This window comes from Schistocerca gregaria, chromosome 4 (assembly GCF_023897955.1).
Source record: "Schistocerca gregaria isolate iqSchGreg1 chromosome 4, iqSchGreg1.2, whole genome shotgun sequence".
Lineage (NCBI taxonomy): Eukaryota > Metazoa > Arthropoda > Insecta > Orthoptera > Acrididae > Schistocerca > Schistocerca gregaria.
In genome coordinates, this window is record NC_064923.1 from 570,244,862 (window position 1) to 570,265,684 (window position 20,823).

A 20,823-nucleotide genomic window follows, 5' to 3' on the forward strand; every position below is an offset into this window, starting at 1 on the left:
GTATTATTAAATATTTATAAAATGGAAATTTTATAACTATTAGGAATTTATATCTTTGGGAGATAAGAGGGTTAACCTCCTCCTCATACAAGTCTTCATACTGCATGTAGGTCCGCAACCTTATCTGTGAAAATTTTGGGGATCTAGGGTAGATTCTGAAGGCAAAATCTCATGGATGCTGCTGAATACCAACCATTGTTTACCTTTGTAATAGCTACTCATATATTGCAAAACTACAGAGCAACACACTTTCGAATTTGGCTGGGAAATGTTTCCACTAAACAGCTTATTTTTCCTTTGAAGAGTGTAGTAGTAGTAATAATAGTTGTTCTTCTTGTCCAGTCTGAAGACTGGTTTGATGAAATTCTCCCTGCTACTCTAGCCTGCATGAGCTTGTTCATCTCTAAATACGTACTGCAATATACAGCTTTCTGAATTTGCTTACTGTACTCGTCTCTTAGACTCCCCTGCAGTTTTTACACTGAGCACTTCTCTCAAATACTAAATCGGTGATCCCTTGATGTCTCAGAATGTGTCCTATCAACTGATCCATTCTTTTGGCCAAGATATGCCACAAATTTCTGTCTCTACAATTCCATTCATTTTGATATGTGATTGCTGCATCTAACCTTCAGCATTCTTCTATCATATCACATTTCAAAAGCATCTATTCTCTTCTTGTCTAAACTGTTTATTGTCCATGTTTCACTTCCATATGTGGCCACAATTCAGACAAATACCTTCAGAAAAGACTCCACATAACACTTAAATCTACATTTGATGCTAACATATTACTCTTCTTCAGTAATGCTTTTTCCTGCCATTGTGCAATTTACATTTTATATCCTCTCTTCTACTTCGGCCATCATAAGAAAACAGGAATGTGGGTAAGGTACTATTAACAGCATGGTGAATGCATTATCGTAGCCAAGATAGACACTAAGCCCACACCCAACATATTAGTACAAGTTTATATGCCAACTAGCTTTGTAAATGACGAAGACATTAGGGATGCAGTCACAGATGGGCACAATGAAAAGATTGGCACATAATAAGCTTTCGGCCAACAAGGCCTTTGTCAAAAATAGACCACACACACACACACGCACACACGCACACACACACACGCACACACACACACACACACACACACACACACACACACACACACACGTACATGCAAACACAACTCTCACAAACATGACTGCAGCCTATGGCAGCTGAAGCGACACTGCAAGCAGCAGCAAAGTACATGATAGGAGGGACAACTGGGTGGAGGTAAGGAGGAGGCTGCAGAAGAGAGGGGAATGATAGCAGGATAGGGGTGGGGGACAGTGAAGTGCTGCTGGGCAGCATGCAGGGGCAAAGTGAAGGGAGGGAAGGATAGCTAGGTGCAGTCGGGAGGTTAGATGGGTGGGCAGGGGAGGGGGTGGGGTTGTATGTGGAGAAGGAGAGAAGTAGAACGACTTGGTGGAATGAGGACTATGTAGAGCTGAAATGGGAACAGGGAAGAAGCAGGATGGCTGAGAACAATGACTAACGAAAGTTGAGGCCAGGAGGGTTACGGAAACATAGGATATATTGTAGGGAGAATTCTCACCTCTGCAATTCAGAAAAGCTGGTGTTGGTGGGAAGGATCCATATGGCACAGGCTGTGAAGCAGTTGAAATGAAGGATGTCATGTTGCGCAGTGTGCCCACCAACAGGATGGGTCTTGTTGGTTGCCATGCCCACACAGACTGCAGCACAGTTGTTGCAACTTAGTTTGTAGATTACATCTACATCTACATCCATACTCCGCAAGCCACCTGACGGTGTGTGGCGGAGGGTACCGTGAGGACCTCTATCGGTTCTCCCTTCTATTCCAGTCTTGTATTGTTCGTGGAAAGAAGGATTGTCGGTACCCTTCTGTGTTGACTCTAATCTCTCTGATTTTATCCTCATGGTCTCTTTGCGAGATATACGTAGGAGGGAGCAATATACTGCTTGACTCTTCGGTGAAGGTATGTTCTCGAAACTTTAACAAAAGCCCGTACCGAGCTACTGAGCGTCTCTCCTGCAAAGTCTTCCACTGGAGTTTATCTATCATCTCCGTAACGCTTTCGCGATTACTATATGATCCTGTAACGAAGCACGCTGCTCTCCTTTGGATCTTCTCTATCTCTTCTATCAACCCTATCTGGTACGGATCCCACACTGTTGAGCAGTATTCAAGCAGTGGGCGAACAAGCGTACTGTAACCTACTTCCTTTCTTTTCAGATTGCATTTCCTTAGGATTCTTCCAATGAATCTCAGTCTGGCATCTGCTTTACCGACGATCAACTTAATATGATCATTCCATTTTAAATCACTCCGAATGCGTACTCCCAGATAATTTATGGAATTAACTGCTTCCAGTTGCTGACCTGCTATTTTGTAGCTAAATGATAAGGGATCTATCTTTCTATGTATTCGTAGCACATTACACTTGTCTACATTGAGATTCAACTGCCATTCCCTGTACCATGCGTCAATTCGCTGCAGATCCTCCTGCATTTCAGTACAATTTTTCATTGTTCCAACCTCTCGATACACCACAGCATCATCTGCAAAAAGCCTCAGTCAACTTCCGATGTCATCCACCAGGTCATTTATGTATATTGTGAATAGCAACGGTCCTATGACACTCCCCTGCGGCACACCTGAAAGCACTCTTACTTCAGAAGACTTCTCTCCATTGAGAATGACATGCTGTGTTCTGTTATCTAGGAACTCCTCAATCCAATCACACAATTGGTCTGATAGTCCATATGCTCTTACTTTGTTCATTAAACGACTGTGGGGAACTGTGTCACATGCCTTGCGGAAGTCAAGAAACACGGTATCTACCTGTGAACCCGTGTCTATGGCCCTCTGAGTCTCGTGGACAAATAGCGCGAGCTGGGTTTCACACAACCGTCTCTTTCGAAACCCATCCTGACTCCTACAGAGTAGATTTCTAGTCTCCAGAAAAGGCATTATACTCGAACATAATACGTGTTCCAAAATTCTACAACTGATCGACGTTAGAGATATAGGTCTATAGTTCTGCACATCTGTTCGACGTCGCTTCTTGAAAACGGGGATGACCTGTGCCCTTTTCCAATACTTTGGAACGCTTCGCTCTTCTAGAGACCTACGGTACACCGCTGCAAGAAGGGGGCAAGTTCCTTCGCGTACTCTGTGTAAAATCGAACTGGTATCCCATCAGGTCCAGTGGCCTTTCCTCTTTTGAGCGATTTTAATTGTTTCTCTATCCCTCTGTCGTCTATTTCGATATCTACCATTTTGTCATCTATGCCACAATCTAGAGAAGGAACTACAGTGCAGTATTCCTCTGTGAAACAGCTTTGGAAGAAGACATTTAGTATTTCGGCCTTTAGTCTGTCATCCTCTGTTTCAGTACCATTTTGGTCACAGAGTGTCTGGACATTTTGTTTTGATCCACCTATCACTTCGACATAGGACCAAAATTTCTTAGGATTTTCTGCCAAGTCAGTACATAAAACTTTAGTTTCGAATTCTTTGAACGCCTCTCACATAGCCCTCCTCACACTACATTTCGCTTCGCGTAATTTTTGTTTGTCTGCAAGGCTTTGGCTATGTTTATGTTTGCTGTGAAGTACCCTTTGCTTCCGCAGCAGTTGTTGTACCACGGTGGCTCTTTTCCATCTCTTACGATCTTGCTTGGCACATACTCATCTAAAGCATATTGTACGATGGTTTTGAACTTTGTCCACTGATCCTCAACACTATCTGTAGTTGAGACAAAACTTTTGTGTTGAGCCATCAAATACTCTGAAATCTGCTTTTTGTCACTTTTGCTAAACAGAAAAATCGTCCTACCTTTTTTAATATTTCTATTTACGGCTGAAATCATCGATGCAATAACCGCTTTATGATCGCTGATTCCCTGTTCTGCATTAACTGATTCAAATAGTTCGGGTCTGTTTGTCACCAGAAGGTCTAATATGTTATCGCCACGAGTCGGTTCTCTGTTTATCTGCTCAAGGTAGTTTTCAGATAAAGCACTTAAAAATATTTCACTGGATTCTTTTTCCCTGCCGCCTGTTATGAACGTTTGAGTCTCCCAGTCTATATTCGGCAAATTAAAATCTCCACCCAGAACTACAACATGGTGGGGAAGTCTACTCGAAATATTTTCCAAATTATTCTTCAGGTGCTCAGTCACAACAGCTGCTGAGCCCAGGGGCCTATAGAGACATCCAATTACCATGTCTGAGCCTGCTTTAACCGTGACCTTCACCCAAATCATTTCAAAATTTGGATCATCGTCAATTTCCTTCGATACTATTGCACTTCTTATCACTATGAACACACCTCCCCCTTCACTGACCAGCCTATCTCTGCGGTATACATTCCAATCTGAGTTTAGGATTTCATTACTGTTTACGTCTGGTTTCAGCCAACTTTCTGTCCCTAGTACTATATGGGCATTGTGACCGTTTATTAATGAGAGCAGTTCTGGGACCTTTCTATAGACGCTCCTGCAGTTTACTATTAGCACATTAATATTGTCATTCCCTGTTGCATTTTGCCTACTCCTACCTTGCCGCGTCTCAGGAGGCGTCTTGTCGGGCCTAGGGAGGGAATTCTCTAACCTAAAAAAACCCCCATGTCCACTCCACACGTACTCCGCTACCCTTGTAGCTGCTTCCGGCGTGTAGTGCACGCCTGACCTATTCAGGGGGACCCTACATTTCTCCACCCGATAACGGAGGTCGAGAAATTTGCACCCCAGCTCTCCGCAGAATCGTCTGAGCCTCTGGTTTAAGCCTTCTACTCGGCTCCAAACCAGAGGACCGCGATCGGTTCTGGGAACGATACTACAAATAGTTAGCTCTGATTCCAACCCGCGAGCGAGGCTTTCCGCCTTCACCAATTCCGCCAACCGCCTGTACGAACTGAGGATGACCTCTGAACCCAGACAGCAGGAGTCATTGGTGCCGACATGAGCAACAATTTGCAGTCGGGTGCACCCAGTGCCTTCTATCGCCGCCAGTAGGGCCTCCTCCACATCTCGGATGAGACCCCCCGGCAAGCAGACAGAGTAAACACTGGCCTTATTCCCCGACCTTTCCGCTATTTCCCTAAGGGGCCCCATCACCCGCCTAACGTTGGAGCTCCCAATAACTAATAAACCCTTCCCCCCATGTGCCTGCTCGGACCTTGCTGAAGGAGCAGCCACATGTCCACTCACAGGCAGAGTGGGCGATGCCACACGGCCAGCCTCCACATTTACCCTCCGCCTCGTGCGCTGCAAACGCCGCTGAACCCACCACTCCCCTTGGGGTGGCCCAACCGCGCCCGGTACCCGCGAAGATGTCTCGACAGCAGGGACAGTGGGTGAAGCATGTAACACCTGGGGTGTACATTGCGAAGCACCAGACTCCCCACTGCCGCTACACTCCGAGGCAGCAGCCTGAAGACGGCTGACCGCGGCCATCAACGCGCTCAGCTGTTCGAGAAGAGAGGCCAGCTCCTCCTGCGTCCGTACACAGCAGTCACACATCCTATCCATCCTAAGGAATCAATTTACTGAAGAGACTTAATCAACTTTTAACTAGACTGCTAATTCACTAAAGGTGGCTGATTATTGACTAAATTGTGATTGCTAACCACTTCTTGTAGAAAACAATGAAAATAGCACTACCTGTCTCTGGACTGTATTGAAAACAAACACTAACACTACTGGCATTGTGGTTGACTAAAGAGACTCTCTCTGACTGTATTCAAAACAAACACGAAATCTATGGAACACTATTACTAGCACTCGACAATTAAAGCTTCCTAAAAGCAAAATACATGGAAGAAGTGACAAGTAAGAAAAATACAGTTAATACTTAAATTAAGGTAGCTCACTGCACAGCAGATGTGAAGCAGACGGCGGTTAGGGCAACACATTACTGGTTTCACAGGTAGCCCTGCCTTTGATGGGATACGTGTCTGTGACCAGACTGGAGTAGATGGTGGCGGTGGGAGGAAGCATGGGGCAGTCTTGCATTTAGGTCTATTACAGGGATATGAGACATGAGCTACGGAGTAGGGAGCAGGGGTTGTGTACGAGTGGATGAGTATATTGCGTAGGTTCGGTGGGTGGCAAAATACCACTGTGGAAGGGGCAGGAAGGATACTGGGCAGGATATTCTCATTTCAGGGCACGACGAGAGGTTTTCAAAACCCTGGCAGAGAATGTAGTTCAGTTGCTCCAGTCCTGGGTGATACTGAGCTACGAGGCAAATACTCCTCTGTGGCCAGATGGTGAGACTTTAGGAGGTGGTGGAAGACTTGAAAGACAAGGTACAGGAGATTTGTTTTTGTAAAAGGTTGGGAGGATAATTATGATTTGTGAAGGCCTCAGTGAGACCCTCAGGATATTTCAAGAGGGATCGCTCATCACTGCAGATGAAACCACAGGTGACTAGGCTATATGGAAGGGACTTTTTGGTATGGAATGGGTGGCAGCTATCGAAGTTGAAGTACTGCTAGTGGTTAGTAAGTTTGGTATGGGCAGAGGTACTGATGCAGCCACCTTTGAGGTGGAGGTCAACATCTAGGAACGTGGTTTGTTGGGTTGAGTAGGACCAGGTGAAGCAAATGGGGGAGAAGCTGTAGAGGTTCTGAGGAATGTGGATAGGGAGTCCTCACCCTCGATGCAGATCACAAAGATGTCATCAATGAATCTGAACCATGTGAGGAGTTTAGGATTCTGGGTGTTTAGGAAGGCTACCTCTAGATGGCCAATGAATAGGTTGGCATATGATAGCGCTATGCAGGTGCCCGTAGCCATACCCCAGGTTTGTTTGTAGGTAATGCCTTCAAAGGAGACGTAATTATGGGGTGAGGATACAGTTGGTCATGGCAACTACGAAGGAGGTTGTTGGTTTTGATTCAGTTGGGCATTAGGAAAGGTAATGTTCAACAGCAGTAAGGCCATGGGCATTAGGGATGTTAGTGTAAAGGGCGGTGTTTGGTAAAGGGACAGGCACTGTGGTGAGTCGGTGGAGGTCGGTTTAAAATTAAAAGAGGAGGGGGGAGGGGGGGGGGGGGGGGGGGGGGGGAAACCAAACTGGAGTTCTCAGATGTGATGGGCATCCAAAACCTCAACATGAGACGCTGGAAGTACAGCGGGAAAACATATGGCCGAACTTCCAGCACTTAAATCACCACATCAGGGAAGGGATATACGGCTTCATGTCACAGCAGTAGACCAACACCTTGACATTCTCGGGCAATGTGTCATCCTCGAAGGCCTAGATGAAGGCACCGGTGACAACCGGATTATCCAAAGGTGTGTGAATTCCTAAGGGACCAAACAGCTGAGGCCATCGGTCCCTAGACTTACACACTGCTTAAACTAACTTAACGCTAAGGACAACACTCACACCCATGCCACACCCACGCCAATTTTAGTGAGTTGTCAAATCCCTTAAGATTTCAACTTGTTTCCCATTTTTTCATCCATTTCTTCCTTCTAGTAATTTTTTCACATATTTGAGTGTTTTGTGAATTTTATTCAGGCGTAATTCTACGTTATTCATGTCATTTTTCACATTTTTTCCACCACCATGGATGCTTACTCCTTATTCTTAGCCAGAACCCAGTCCCACATATTGTTCCTGCGTTGTTGCTTGGTTTGTTGAATCCCCCCCAAATGGCCTTACCATCAAATTACCTATCTCCAGCTGCCAACCCTACTTCCACAATGACCTCCATCTTTTCAGATTCCATCAATCCTTAGCCCTAACCAACATAGCACTGCAAAACCATATCAACCAAGCCCAAACCCCCTTGTAATATTCTCTCTCCATCTGTCAAATTCTGCTGCTATGCAATTCCAAATTCCTGGATCCTATAATACAATTTGAACTCTTGCCGTCGGGAACTGGAGCAACATATACAACGCCACCTCAAAAAACTCTCCACCCTACCGGCTTCATTCTCCCGCTTTGGAGTACCACAGTCCACCACCTCTGTAACAACCACCAAACCTCTCCCATGTCCTCTCGTAGCTGACAAACCCTGTCTTGCAGACCTACTACATTTACCCCCCCCCCCCCCAAAAAAAACCTCCCTCCCACCACCTCACAGAATCCAGAACTCAAACAGACCAGAAACACACTCATGGACCTTCCCTCCAGAAGCCTTAGCCCCATAGAAATATCAGTCCTTTCCAAAGGCCTCATCTTTAGCCCCACTCCCAAATTCAATCAAGACTTGTTAAAGACCTTCTCTCCTTCTCCCAGTCCCTACAGTGGAAACACTTTTTTCTTTTTTGTCAACAATCCTACCAATCAGACTCACCCAAAGACCAATGTTGAACCCTGCCTGATTCAGTTCACTCTTCCATCCAACTGTGATCCACCCCAACTGCGCCCCCAAATCACCACCTACCCCAACTGGCCCCCCCAAATCACCACCTCCCCCCCACCCCCCAATTTCCTGAATTTCTTGATCTTGAATCTTGCCTCACTATCATTCCCCAAATCCCTCAACATGCAAACTAACCTTACATCCACAGAAAAAACAAAATCCACCATCTAAAAACTGATCCCAATCTTGTAATCATACCTGCGGACAAAGGCTCCATCACTGTTGTTTTGAACCACAAGGATTACCTGCCAGAAGGACACCTCCACTTACAAATCTTGCTGCAGTGACTTCATTCCAGAAATCCAGCAGGATCTTCACTTTCTGCTCAAATCCTTTGGCCCCATCCCCAGAGGCCATCTCTTCCCTCACCCCTACCACTCCCCGTATTCCTACCTTCTACATGCTTCCGAAAGTCCATAAACCCAAACACCCAAGATGCCCCATTGTGGCTGGTTACTGTGCCCCCACTGAAAGAATCTCTCCTCTCGTAGACCAACACCTTTAGCCTATTACCCGGAACCCACACTCCTATATAAAAGATGCCAAACATTTCCTCCACTGACTCTACACAGTTCCTGTCCCTTTACCACAAGGTGCCCCTGCTTATCACTATTGATGCCACCTCCCTTCACACTAACATACATAATTTGTTTTGTTTTTGTTTTAGGGCACAAAGACAACTAGGGTCATATGTGCCCATGTCAAAACTGTACAAATCACAGACAAAGAGTGGAATTAAAAACATTTACACGTCAATCTCATCCAACAGAAGACAAAACGGCTAAAAACAGCGACATGGAGAAAGGTCTATAAAATATGCCATAGAGAAATGGAGATCCAGACCTAAAAATTAAATGTTCTTCACCATATTGCTACAATGGATAAAACGTAAAATGCAGTCAATAGCCCACACATAATTTGCTAATACGTCTGATAACTCATACGGCAAACACAAACAGGAACATAAGGGGTTAAAAAAAGGGCATTCCATCAGGAAATGGCGCACAGTGAGAAGTTGGGTGCAACGGGCATGAAGTTGTGAGGGAGCACCACTTAACAAATGGCGATGTCTAAAGAGACAGTGCCCACTATGCAACCTAGTTCAAATGATCTTCTTGCATCGAGAGGACAGAGAGAGGTTGTCCAAGCCACTGGGAGAGGCATAATAGCCTGGGGCTTGTTCACATGAAGAGAGGACCAGTCGTGATGCCAAAGTGACACATGGCTACACAGAGATCATTGGAGGGAATATAAGAACTAGCGTGCCGAGGTATGAGGATAGCAGCCTTGGCAACAGTGCCTGAGGCCTCATTCCCTGTCAGACCAATGTGACCAGGAAACCACATAAACATCACAGTAGTTCCATCAAGAGTGAGCAAGGGACAGCTTTCCTCCTCCTTATCCCCACCCAGTTGCCACTCCCATAATTCATTGTTGCTGCTGCTTGCAGTGTGGCTTCAACAGCCATAGGCATAGGATGCAGTCGTGTGTGTGTGTGTGTGTGTGTGTCTGTGTGTGTGTGTGTGGTCTATTTTTAACAAAGGCCTTGTTGGCCGAAAGCTTATACTGTGACAGTCTTTTTGTTGTGCCTGTGACTCAGCATCTCCACTATATGGTGGGTAGCAACTTTGCCTTTCATAATATTGTTACATTCCATCCTCGATTACCTCAGACAAGAAAAAATTATTCTAAAAGTTAACAGACACAAAAATTTAATTGTGAAGGGGAATGGAATTCCTTGATTACCTCAGATGAGAAAAAAATTATTCTAAAAGTTAAGGAACACAAAAATTTAACTGTGAAGGGGAATGGAATTCGATAGCAAGAAAAAGAAGAGAAGGAAAAATAGTAGGTGAATATGGACTGAGGGAAAGGAATGAAACATGAAGCTGCTAGGTAGAATTTTGCACAGAGTATAATTTAATTATCACTAACAATTTATTTAAGAATCATGAAGCAAGCTTGTATATGTGGAAGAGACCTGGAGACACCAGAAGGTTTCAGATGGATTATATAATGGTAAGGCAGATTTCAAAACCAGATTTTAAATTGTAAGCAGGTGTGGACTCTTAGATTAAATCTGACAAACTGCAAAAAGGTAGAAAATTAAGGAAATGAAACCTGGTTAAGTTGAAAGAACAAGAGGTTGTTGAGAGTTTCAGAGGGAGCAGCAATAGGCAATGATTGACTAGAACAGGTAAAGGGGATTACTGTAGAGGATAAATGGGGACCTTTGAGAGATGATAGTGAAGGAAGCAGAGATCGTGTACTGTATTTACTCAAATCTAAGCCACACTTTTTTTCCGACTTTTGTTATCCAAAAAACCGCCTGTGGCTTAGAATCGATTGCAAAGTATGAGGAAGTTCTGAAAAATGTTGGTAGGTGCCGCCACTGCTAACTTCTGCCATCGAATATATGTAGCGCTACACAGGCGTGCTTTGCAGGCACAAAGATAAATACTGGCGCCACAACCTCTGTGTCAGTAAATAAATTTTAAAAAAGGTTAGAAGACGAGCTTTTTTTCTCCACCCAGAGTTTTGACTACTGCATTTTCATACATTATCCAACGAAGTAAATAGAAATTCAGTATTCTACATCTTCAAGTGTAGCAGCCTTTCAAATATTCGTAGCAACAAAAATAACTTTCTTTACACGAAAATACCAACAATGCACAAGGCTTTAGGATTGTTGCACGAGTTGATACGTTGAGGCCCATTAACATTTCACGTAATGGCACCTATTGCTTTGTGGAATTCTGTGAAGAACTTTCATCATAGTGCCAAATACAAGAGGGGAGTTATTTCTTTTGCAGAACAAAGTTCTAATTGTACTGCAGGTTTGCAATACAGGATTGATGAGAGCAATTTCAGGGGATGGCGACTGCAGAGAGACAAATTATTTGAATGTTCAAGTAACAAGAAAGCATTTAGTGGGCCAAAGGGTAGCCGATATCACGCACTAGAAGTGATTTTAAATAAATATTTCAAACAATAGTGTCAGAAATTCCTACCTGTGAAAGCCAAAATTTTAAAAATTAAGGCACATGAAATTGCTAGAGGGCAAAAAATCTAAAATTTTTAGGCTAGTTGCAGCTGGATTGATCTGTTTATGAAGCGCAGGGGTTTTTCGCTTCAGAGGCGACCTTCAGTTGCACAGAAGCTGTAGAAAAATTATGAAGAAATACTTGTGGTATTTCAGAGCTGCATAATTAGGCAGCACATAGAAAAGGAATATCTTCTTGGTCATATAGGAAATGCTGACCAAACTCCCGTATATTTTGGCTCTCCGCCCTTAGGTAAAAGCAGGGCTAGACTGGCTGACAGCCCTCGGGGTCGTTCTTCCCATTTCTTCTAGTTATTGTCAGGAAACCCTCGGGAAAATTACATCTTTGTGGCGATTTCACCATTAATTCCCAATTGGTGGTGGACACCTATCCCTTGCCTCGTTCTGATGAATTGTTCTCCAGTGTGGCTGCTAGGAAGTTTGGTCCAAGGCATCGTCAATCTCCCGCGGCCCACTTCGCTGAAGGAGTTACAAGCTTTTTTAGGCAAGATTACCTATTACCACCGTTTATTTCCCAGGGCTTCCACCATAACCCGCCCTCTGTACTGCCTCCTGTGCAAGGGTGTTCCTTTTGATTGGTCGCCTGCATGCGAGCGAGCGTTCACCTCATTGAAGGGCCTCCTCATGTCAGCACCTTGTTTGGATACTTTTGACCCGAACAAGCCATTGGTCCTGGCTACAGATGCTTCGCAGTATGGGGTGGGGGCGGTCCTGGCCCATCGCAACGTGGAAGGCTCCGAGCAGCCACTGGTGTTTGCGTCTAAAACTCTTAGTCCCACGCAGGCCCATTACTAGCAGGTGGAAAAAGAGGCATTGGCGATTGTCTACGCTGTTACCAAATTTCACCATTTCTTCTATGGCACGAAGTTTCTGTTAATCACTGACCATAAGCCATTAATATCGTTATTTGGCCCCACCTCTCAGATTCCGGATATGGCAGCCCACAGACTGCAGTGCTGGGCCTTGTTCCTCTCTAAGTACCATTATGACATTCGTTTTCGCCCTACTAGACAGCTTGTCAATGCTAGCTCTTTCCCATCTTCCACTGGGCCCGGATCCTAAGTTCGATCGGGAGGAGATTATGTGTTTTCATTTGGATGTGGCATCCAGCCAAGCGGTTGTTGGTTTCCCGATCACTAGTTCTAGAGTCGCCAGGGAAACAACAGCTGACCCGGTTCTCCGGCAGGTAGTTCGCCTCGTTCAGCAGGGGTGGTCGTCCCGACCTCCAGGCTGGGCCTCGGACCCTCTTCGTAATGATTCTGTTCTATAAGACCACCTCTCCGTCTTGGAAGAAGTTCTCCTTCTGGCTACCGATGATACAGCACTTCGCATGGTCGTTCCTGCAAGTTTGCAAAGGGAGGTCCTCAAGTTATTACATGAGGGGCACTGGGGTGTTTCCCGTACTAAAACCTTGGCTCGCAGACATGTGTACTGGCCTGGTATTGACAGAGAAACTGAGCACTTGGTGCCCGCCTGTTCCCAGTGTGTGAGCCAACAGGCGTCTCCCAGGTTAGTGTTTTCTTTGTGGCTGCCTGCAACCCAGGTATGGGAACGTGTTCACATAGATTTTGCAAGACAGTTTCTCAATGGCTTTTGGCTCATTGTGATTGATGCTTATTCCCGATTCCCATATGTGGTTCGCTGCTCTTCAACCACTTCAGAAGTTGCAATCCAAGCACTCGTAAAAATCTTTTCTGTGGAGGTCTGACAGTCACCCTGGTATCGGACAATGGACCTCAGTTTATTTCACGGACCTTCCAGGATTTTTGTAGGCGTTTCAGTATTTGGCATGTTTGCTCTCCCCCCTTTCATCCACAATCGAATGGGGAAGCCGAGCGCATGGTGCACACATTTAAGACGCAGATGAAAAAGTATGTGCACGAATTTCCTGCGGAGAAGGCGTTGACATTTTTCCTGACGGCATATTGGACCACACCAATGGGAGAGCTCAGCAACGCAGAGCTCCTCCAAGGGCGCCAACCTAGGACTCTGCTAAAAAGGGGTACCTTGCTTTCCACCGGGTATGTTGGTCTGGGCACGTGGGTTTGGTCGCAATCCACTTTGGATACCAGCGGTGGTCCTGCGCTGCAATGGCCGCCGGCTCTATATCTTGCTGGCGGGGGACCGGGAGGTGTCTGGTCACCAAAATCAGCTACGTCCACATTTGGGTACCCACCCTCTGACCCCTCAGGTGCCAGCTTCCCCATTGCCGGCACCTATGTTGTTTTCTCAGGGGACACTACCGCCCCTCCCCCGTGACTCTGCCACAATGCGATGGTTCTCAGCCTTGGTGGCCTCCAGTAGCTCCAGCACCGGCATCGCCATCATTAGAGATGCCCCGGCAAGAGCCGGCCCCTCTCGCGGGCCTGGTTTCTCAGGAGGCTGTTTCATCTGTGGTCGTGCCTTCCCCATCGTCCCCGCCACAGGGTCTTGCCCCTCCCGAGGTGGAACGGGATCCGGAGTTCGACAGCTCATCACTCGTTCTGTCCCGGGCTCCAGTGGTGGGACGACAGGGGCCTCTTTGTGTGGCTCACTTCCAACCGTATTCGAAGGTTCCGCTCGAGGGTTGGCAGATCCCCCCCCCCCCCCCGACTCCAGCATTCCAATGGACGTGGAGGTCATCGCTACTGCACCACGCTCCACCTTCTGCTGCAGTGGATCACAGTGGCTTCACCCCCCGACGGAGGAGGAGTGCAGTGGCCACCAGAAAGATCGCAGGAGGCACACATCGGAACGTCACGTCACAGACAGTAGTTGCCGCAAGTCAAGTCCTGTCACCCAGAGGGCACGCAAGAATTCGGCCGCGCCCTCTGCCGGCGGAACAACAGCAACTCAGGCAGCACGGACCATGCCAATCAGTTTTACATTGGGCATGCCTAGTGGACAGTTCCCGGTCTACAGTATGTGAAGTGCGGCGGACAATGTGAATCGTGTTAAATAAGTTATTTTCATTCTTATTTTATAAATGTTGCACAGGATAGGAAAGTGTGGAGAGCTGCAGCAAACCAGTCTACAGACTGAAGACAACAACACACTCTGCATTTGAACTCATCACTGAAAATCTACTATGAAAATCCGACTGGCAAGACTGTTTGGGATGTACGTCAATATGGCCAACTCTACGTTCTGAATTTTTTCTACCTGTTGCTAATAGGAACTTTTATGAATGGTGAATCACACGCAGTATTCTCTTCAACATAAGAATAATATGAATGTAAACATTATGAGGTTTATACTTTCATGTTTGCTGCTATCTCATTTAAATCCTGTCTGCCTAATAAACTACGAAACTAGAGTGAGACAACAGCAAACGTGGAAGAATATACATATCATGTCATGTTTATATTCATATTATTCTTATGCTGACAAGAGATACAGTCAGAAACAAAGCACGGCAACTGACTAGATTTTTAAATCTAAGATGACTAATTTCTGTGCAGAATGTAATGTACTAAAGAGGCATCTGCAAAGATTTTTCAAACGGAGAAAAATTTTCGCTAAACTCTCGTTCAGAACATCTTCTATCATACACAGTCTATTATTTGGGTCTTGTTGATCAATATCAAAGAAAGCAGCAGTGTAAGTAATAACAAATAGCAGTCTCTTGCCGTTGTTTTGCTAATGAGTCAATTCCTCTCTTTTTTATTGTAGGCGGTGGCAGCGCGCACAAAAGCAAGCCATGCCACGAGTGGCGACAGGTCATAACCACTCATTAGAATGCGACAAACAATGCATGACACAGCACAATAATGCATTTTTAGCTCAGAGTGACGTAACCACCTATAACAAAGAGAACGGCACTTATAAGATAAAAAAAAAAATAAACAATCGATTCAAACCACGTGAAATAGGAAGGGTACCCTTTATAAATACGGATGGAGCACCTGACGCATAGCAATGGCTACCTGGTAAAGCTTAAATGCTAAGCTTACGACTCGAACCAAACTACTGTAGCTGGATCTTCATCCATTCAACCTAAATTGTGTCTCATGTTACAATGGACCAACTTTGTTTTGATTTGGAGGTGCGGTCTAAAACTTCCCTCTCCCCTAGAATTTCGAGTCTCAAATTTCAGGTGCGGCTCACATTCAGGAAATTGTTTTTTCCTTGATTTCGAGTCTCATTTTTCAGGTGCGGCTTAGATTCGAGTAAATACGGTAGGTAAGAAGATGAAGCCAGGTTGAAATCGTTGGACATCACAGGAGATATAGAATTTAACTGATGAAAGGAGAAAATAAAACACACACCAAGTGAAGCACATGAAAGGAAATACAAACATCTAAAAACTGAGGCCGATAGAAAGTGCAAAATGGCTAATCAGGAATGGTTAGAGAACAAATGTAAGGATTTAGAAGTATATTTCACTAGGGTGAAATATAGACAATGCATACAGGAAAATTAAAGAGGCCTCTGGAGAAAAGAGAAGTAGCAATATACAGGTCAAGACCGCAGATGAAAACTCAGTACTAAGCAAAGAATGGAAAGCTGAAAGGTGGAACAAGTATATAGATCTGTAGAAGGAGATGAACTTGAAGGCAATTTACAGAACAGGAACAGGACTTAGAACTTAGAAGAGAGGAGATATGATACTGTGAGAAAAATTTGCCAGAGAACTGAAAGGCCTAAGCTGAAATATGGCCCATGGACTAGACAATATTCCATCAGATTTACTGATTGCACTGGGAAAGCCAGTTGACAAAAATACTCCATGTGGTGAATGTGTGAGAGGGGGGAAATACCTTCAAGATTTCAAGAAGAATGATTTAATTCCAATTCCAAAGCAAGCAAGTGCTGAGAGAGGTGAATGTTATCAAACAATCAGTTTTATAGTCACGGTTGCAAAGCAATAATAAGAATTCTTTACAGAAGACTGAGAAAACCAGTAGAAGCAGACCTCAGGAAGATGAGTTTGGGTTACAGAGAAATGTCGAACATGTGAGGCAATACTGACCCTACGACTTCTCTTAGAAGATAGGTTAACAAAAAACAAACCTACTTTCATAGCATTTGTAGACTTCAAGAAAGCTTTTGACAATGTTGGCTGGAATACCCTCTACGAAATTCTGAAGGTAGCAGAGGTAAAAAGACAGGGAGCAACAGGCTATTTTCACTTTTACAGGAACGAGACTACAGTTATAAGAGTCGATGCTTGTAGCCTACCCTGATGTTATTTAATTTGTACACTGTGCAAGTAATAAAGGAAATGAAAGAAAAATTTGGAGAAAGACTTTTATAAGTTTAGGAAGTAGAAATAAAAACTTTTGAGGTTTGCCGATGACATTGCAATTCTGTCATGTACAGCAAAGTACTTGGAAGAGCAATAGAATGAAATGGACATCTTGAAAGGAGGATATCAGATGTACATCAACAAAAGCAGAACAAGATTAACAAAATGTAGTCCAATTAAATAGTGCGATGTTGAGGAAATCTTGTTATGAAACTCTAAAAGGATCAGATGATTTTTGCTGTTTAGGAAGCAAAATAACTGATGATGGCCGAAAAACATACAAAACTGATATATTTATCAGTTGTTTTAATGCTTTCAAAGAACTTTGGCAGCATAAATATCGATAGTTATTAATTTCATGTTATTTTCTATTCTACAATAGAAAATGCAACTATGATAGTATCTGAGGAATATCTAAATTGCTTTGCCAAAAAACTAAAACCCCAAGTTTTCACTTGCAAACATACCAATTCTCCAAAATGCGCTATTATAGGGTGTATACGGGAGGGGAGGGGGGCGGGGGTGAATACACTTTTCCATGATAAGCAACAGTGTACATTCCGCCGGAGCTGCAAAAATATCAATCCTCTGAATGGTAACGGTTTTATACACCAACGAGAACTTCCTAGCCCTTTAGAAAACGAAACTCAGGGGAAGGGAATGCATTTTGCAAAGATTTTTGACGTGCGGTAAGATGTATGCTGCAAATTTTCATATTATGAAATGTTGTATATTTTCGTATTACAAAAGTCTAAATGCAAATTCCACCAAATGCAGCACTTTAGTCAAATGCAGCACTTAAGTTTCCGAAGTATTGAAACAGAGATTGCAATGTGCTATTCTAAGCCAACCATAGCTCGTGTCACGTGATCTCGTCAGCCGATCACAGCAGATATTCAGAGAATAGGACACATGATGTAGTCAGCCAATAGGAACATGATTGTTAAGTAGCATGAACACACAAATAGGAAAAGTTAATGGTTTAAACTTTAAATTAATGAACATAGTGTAGCTACAAGAAAAGCTAAGCATTCACATGACATTGGTCTTTTTAGTGTGTGTTACACTTTAAGATACAGCGCACAAATCTGCCAGTAAAATTTTAGACAATGACATTAATGTCTGGTCTTCTGGGCTCAAAATTATTCTAAATGGCTGGTCCTGAAAGTTTTAAGTTTTAAACAAGAGTCAAACGCTCTGTGATTTAAGAAATTTATTGCACATTCTACATATAACATAGTTCATCCAGCGTAAAAAAAAAAAAAAAAAAAAAAAACACCTCTGAAAATAATGCTTTTCGAAGAACCATTTGCAATACTTCCCCACAAGTTCTTAGACATGGGTTCATTTCAGCAGCTGCCAGAGAGCGCCAGAAAACAGGCGTTACTGCATGTGTGCAGCTACGATGACACAGGAAGCCCATATGTTCGTACAAATATAGCATAATGAGATCTTACATGTCTTCATAAAGGAAATAGGACATCAGAGGTTACTCCAAGAGCATTGGAATTTCGTAAACCATACTAAAATGCATAAATTGACTTTAAGGACACATTCATATGTCCGGGTGTATACACAGACAAAGAAAAAATAATTCCAGGTTTCCCAGTTAAAAGACACCCTTTTCCCTGGTGAAAACACTTTTTCCATGTTAAGTGACTGTACACCTTCTTTCAGAACTGTAAAACTTACCAATTCTATGAATGGTTGACGATTTTTTGCCGGTGAAGAATTTCCTGGCAGTACACTGATAGTTTTTGTATTACGAAAGTATAAATTTGAATTTCACCAAACACAGCACATTAGTTTCCGAAGCATTGAAATTGATATTGCGACTCCCTTTCTTGTAAGCAAATCCTAGCTCATGTCATGTGATCTTGCCAGCCAATGACAGCAAATATTCAGAGAATATGACATTTGATTTAGTCAGCAAATAGCAACACCACTTACATAGTGCGAACACACATTTAAATTAACATAAACAGTGTAGCTACAAAAGAAGCTAAGTTTTCACATAAAATATTGGTCTCAAAGACTAATCAGCTGCAAGAGAAGTTACACTTTTACACGTAATATTGGTCTTCTTTTTTTGTGTTTCTTACATTTTTAAGATACATCACACATATGTTGGAGTAAAATTTAAAATAATGACATAAATGTCTGGTCTTTTGGGCCCGAAATTCTTCTAAGTGTCTGGTACTCAAAGTGTTAAGTTTTAAAAGAGAGTCAGATGCTCGGTGATTTAAGAAAATCATTGCATATTCTAACACATAGCATAATTCATCTTGTATAAAAAGGAAATTTACTTTGCAAGTGAAGCTTTTAAAACAACCATTTGGAATATTTTCCTGAGACCTGTTAGAAATAGGTTCGTTTCAGCAGCTGCCAGAGTGTGCCAGAAAATAGATGTTACTGTGCTGGCGTAGAAACCCCATTTGTACCTATTAAAGCCTTAAGATGTCTTACATTATGTAAGCTCATTGTCTAGCGGTAGCATTCTCGCTTCCCGCACACGGGGTCCGGGTTCGATTCCCGGTGGGGTCAGGGATTTTCTCTGCCTTGTGATGACTGGGTGTTGTGTTTTCTTCATCATCATTGACTCGCAAGTCGCCGAAGTGGTGTCAACTAAAAAGGACTTGCAATACGGCGGCCGAACTTTCCCGCATGGGACCTCCTGGCCAACAATGCCATACAATCATTTCATTTCAGAAACAGAAAGTCAGAGGATACTCCAAGAGAATTGGAATTTTGTAAACCATACTAAAAGTCATAATTCAGCTTGAAGTGCACACTCGTATGTCCAGATTCACAATGAAGTAGGCCCCAACTGAACATTAAGCTTTTCAGTGTGGCTTTCGGGATTGTTAATTTTCTTGGAGCACCTGTACTGTCCTATCTGATGTTTGGTTCTTTATTATAGCATAACGCCATATGCCAGAAGATGAAAATGTGAACTTGAAATTCAGCAAACATTTGGAACTGGCCAATACTGTGGAATGCCTCAGTGGAAAAGATAAGTAAAAGCCAAATTTCTTTAGCATGCCAACAAAAATAACTTCACTGGTCTGCAAAGTGATTAATGCTTGACTGCTAAAAACGTGGAAATAAAATAAAATTAGAAAACAAACTAATAACGTATTTTAGCGTTCCGTAATTATGTGAATGTATTTTAATTCCCTTGATATTTCCCAGCCACATAAATGTATTTTATTTTCTTCTGACATTGGAATTGAAAAGAAAGAGGGAACAGTAAAATCACTAAACATAAACAAGGGTCATGTGGCAGCTACCCCCTTCCACACAATAACTAAGACTGCTCTGCATATGTGCGAATCTGGCAACTTGGGTACACCAGAAAATTTTTGCAGTTAGCATTTGGCTGCTTGTTGATACAGTCAACATTCACACTTCATGTAGCCAGAAACAGTAGAAGGTACTGCTCGTATGAGGCCCAACTGTGCAGGCGCATAAGCCCGCTGGCAACTGCTCAAACGAACCTAAGGTAAACATTTGTGACGTCACACTCATCAGAAGGTGTTTGTTGTTACAATGTATTACGTAATCTTCATCCTAAGGCCTCTGACACATTTTGATGTTGACAGACACTTGTCTGTTCATGGAGTTTTGTCATTGTAAATGGTGCATTTCCCTTGCAACTGAACATTTCTCTCTCTCTCTCTCTCTCTCTCTCTCTCTCTCTCTCTCTCTCTCTCTCCCTCTCCCTCTCTCATTTACGTTTTATTGGTCCAGTATTATTATTCTACAGTATTGGGATACAGTAATATTCTTTGTCGGAGTGTCATTTGTTATCAGTCAAAACAACAAAATTTGAACTGAAAAATAAAACAATGAAAAATTCCTGGGATTCTCCCAGTTTTCTCCCAGATAAAAAAATTCCCAGGTTTTTCCTGGATTTCTTGGGGTGTATAAACCCTGTATTCCAGATTAACAATGAAGTAGGCCCGAACCTGCTATTAAGCTTTTCAGTGTGCTTTCTGGGATGCAAATTTTCTTGCAGTACCAGTAATGTATTGTCTCATGTTTGATTCTTTATTACGGCATAAAGCCATATGTGCCAGAAGATGAAAATCTGCACTTGAAATTCAGTGAACATTTGAA

General features: G+C 43.4%; 1 protein-coding gene across 12 annotated transcripts in view; it reads right to left on the reverse strand.

The window, feature by feature from the left end:
• Positions 1-20,823, reverse strand: part of LOC126365888 (negative elongation factor D) — a 227,673-nt gene that overhangs the window by 118,390 nt on the left and 88,460 nt on the right. The gene's annotated exons all lie outside the window — the stretch shown is intronic.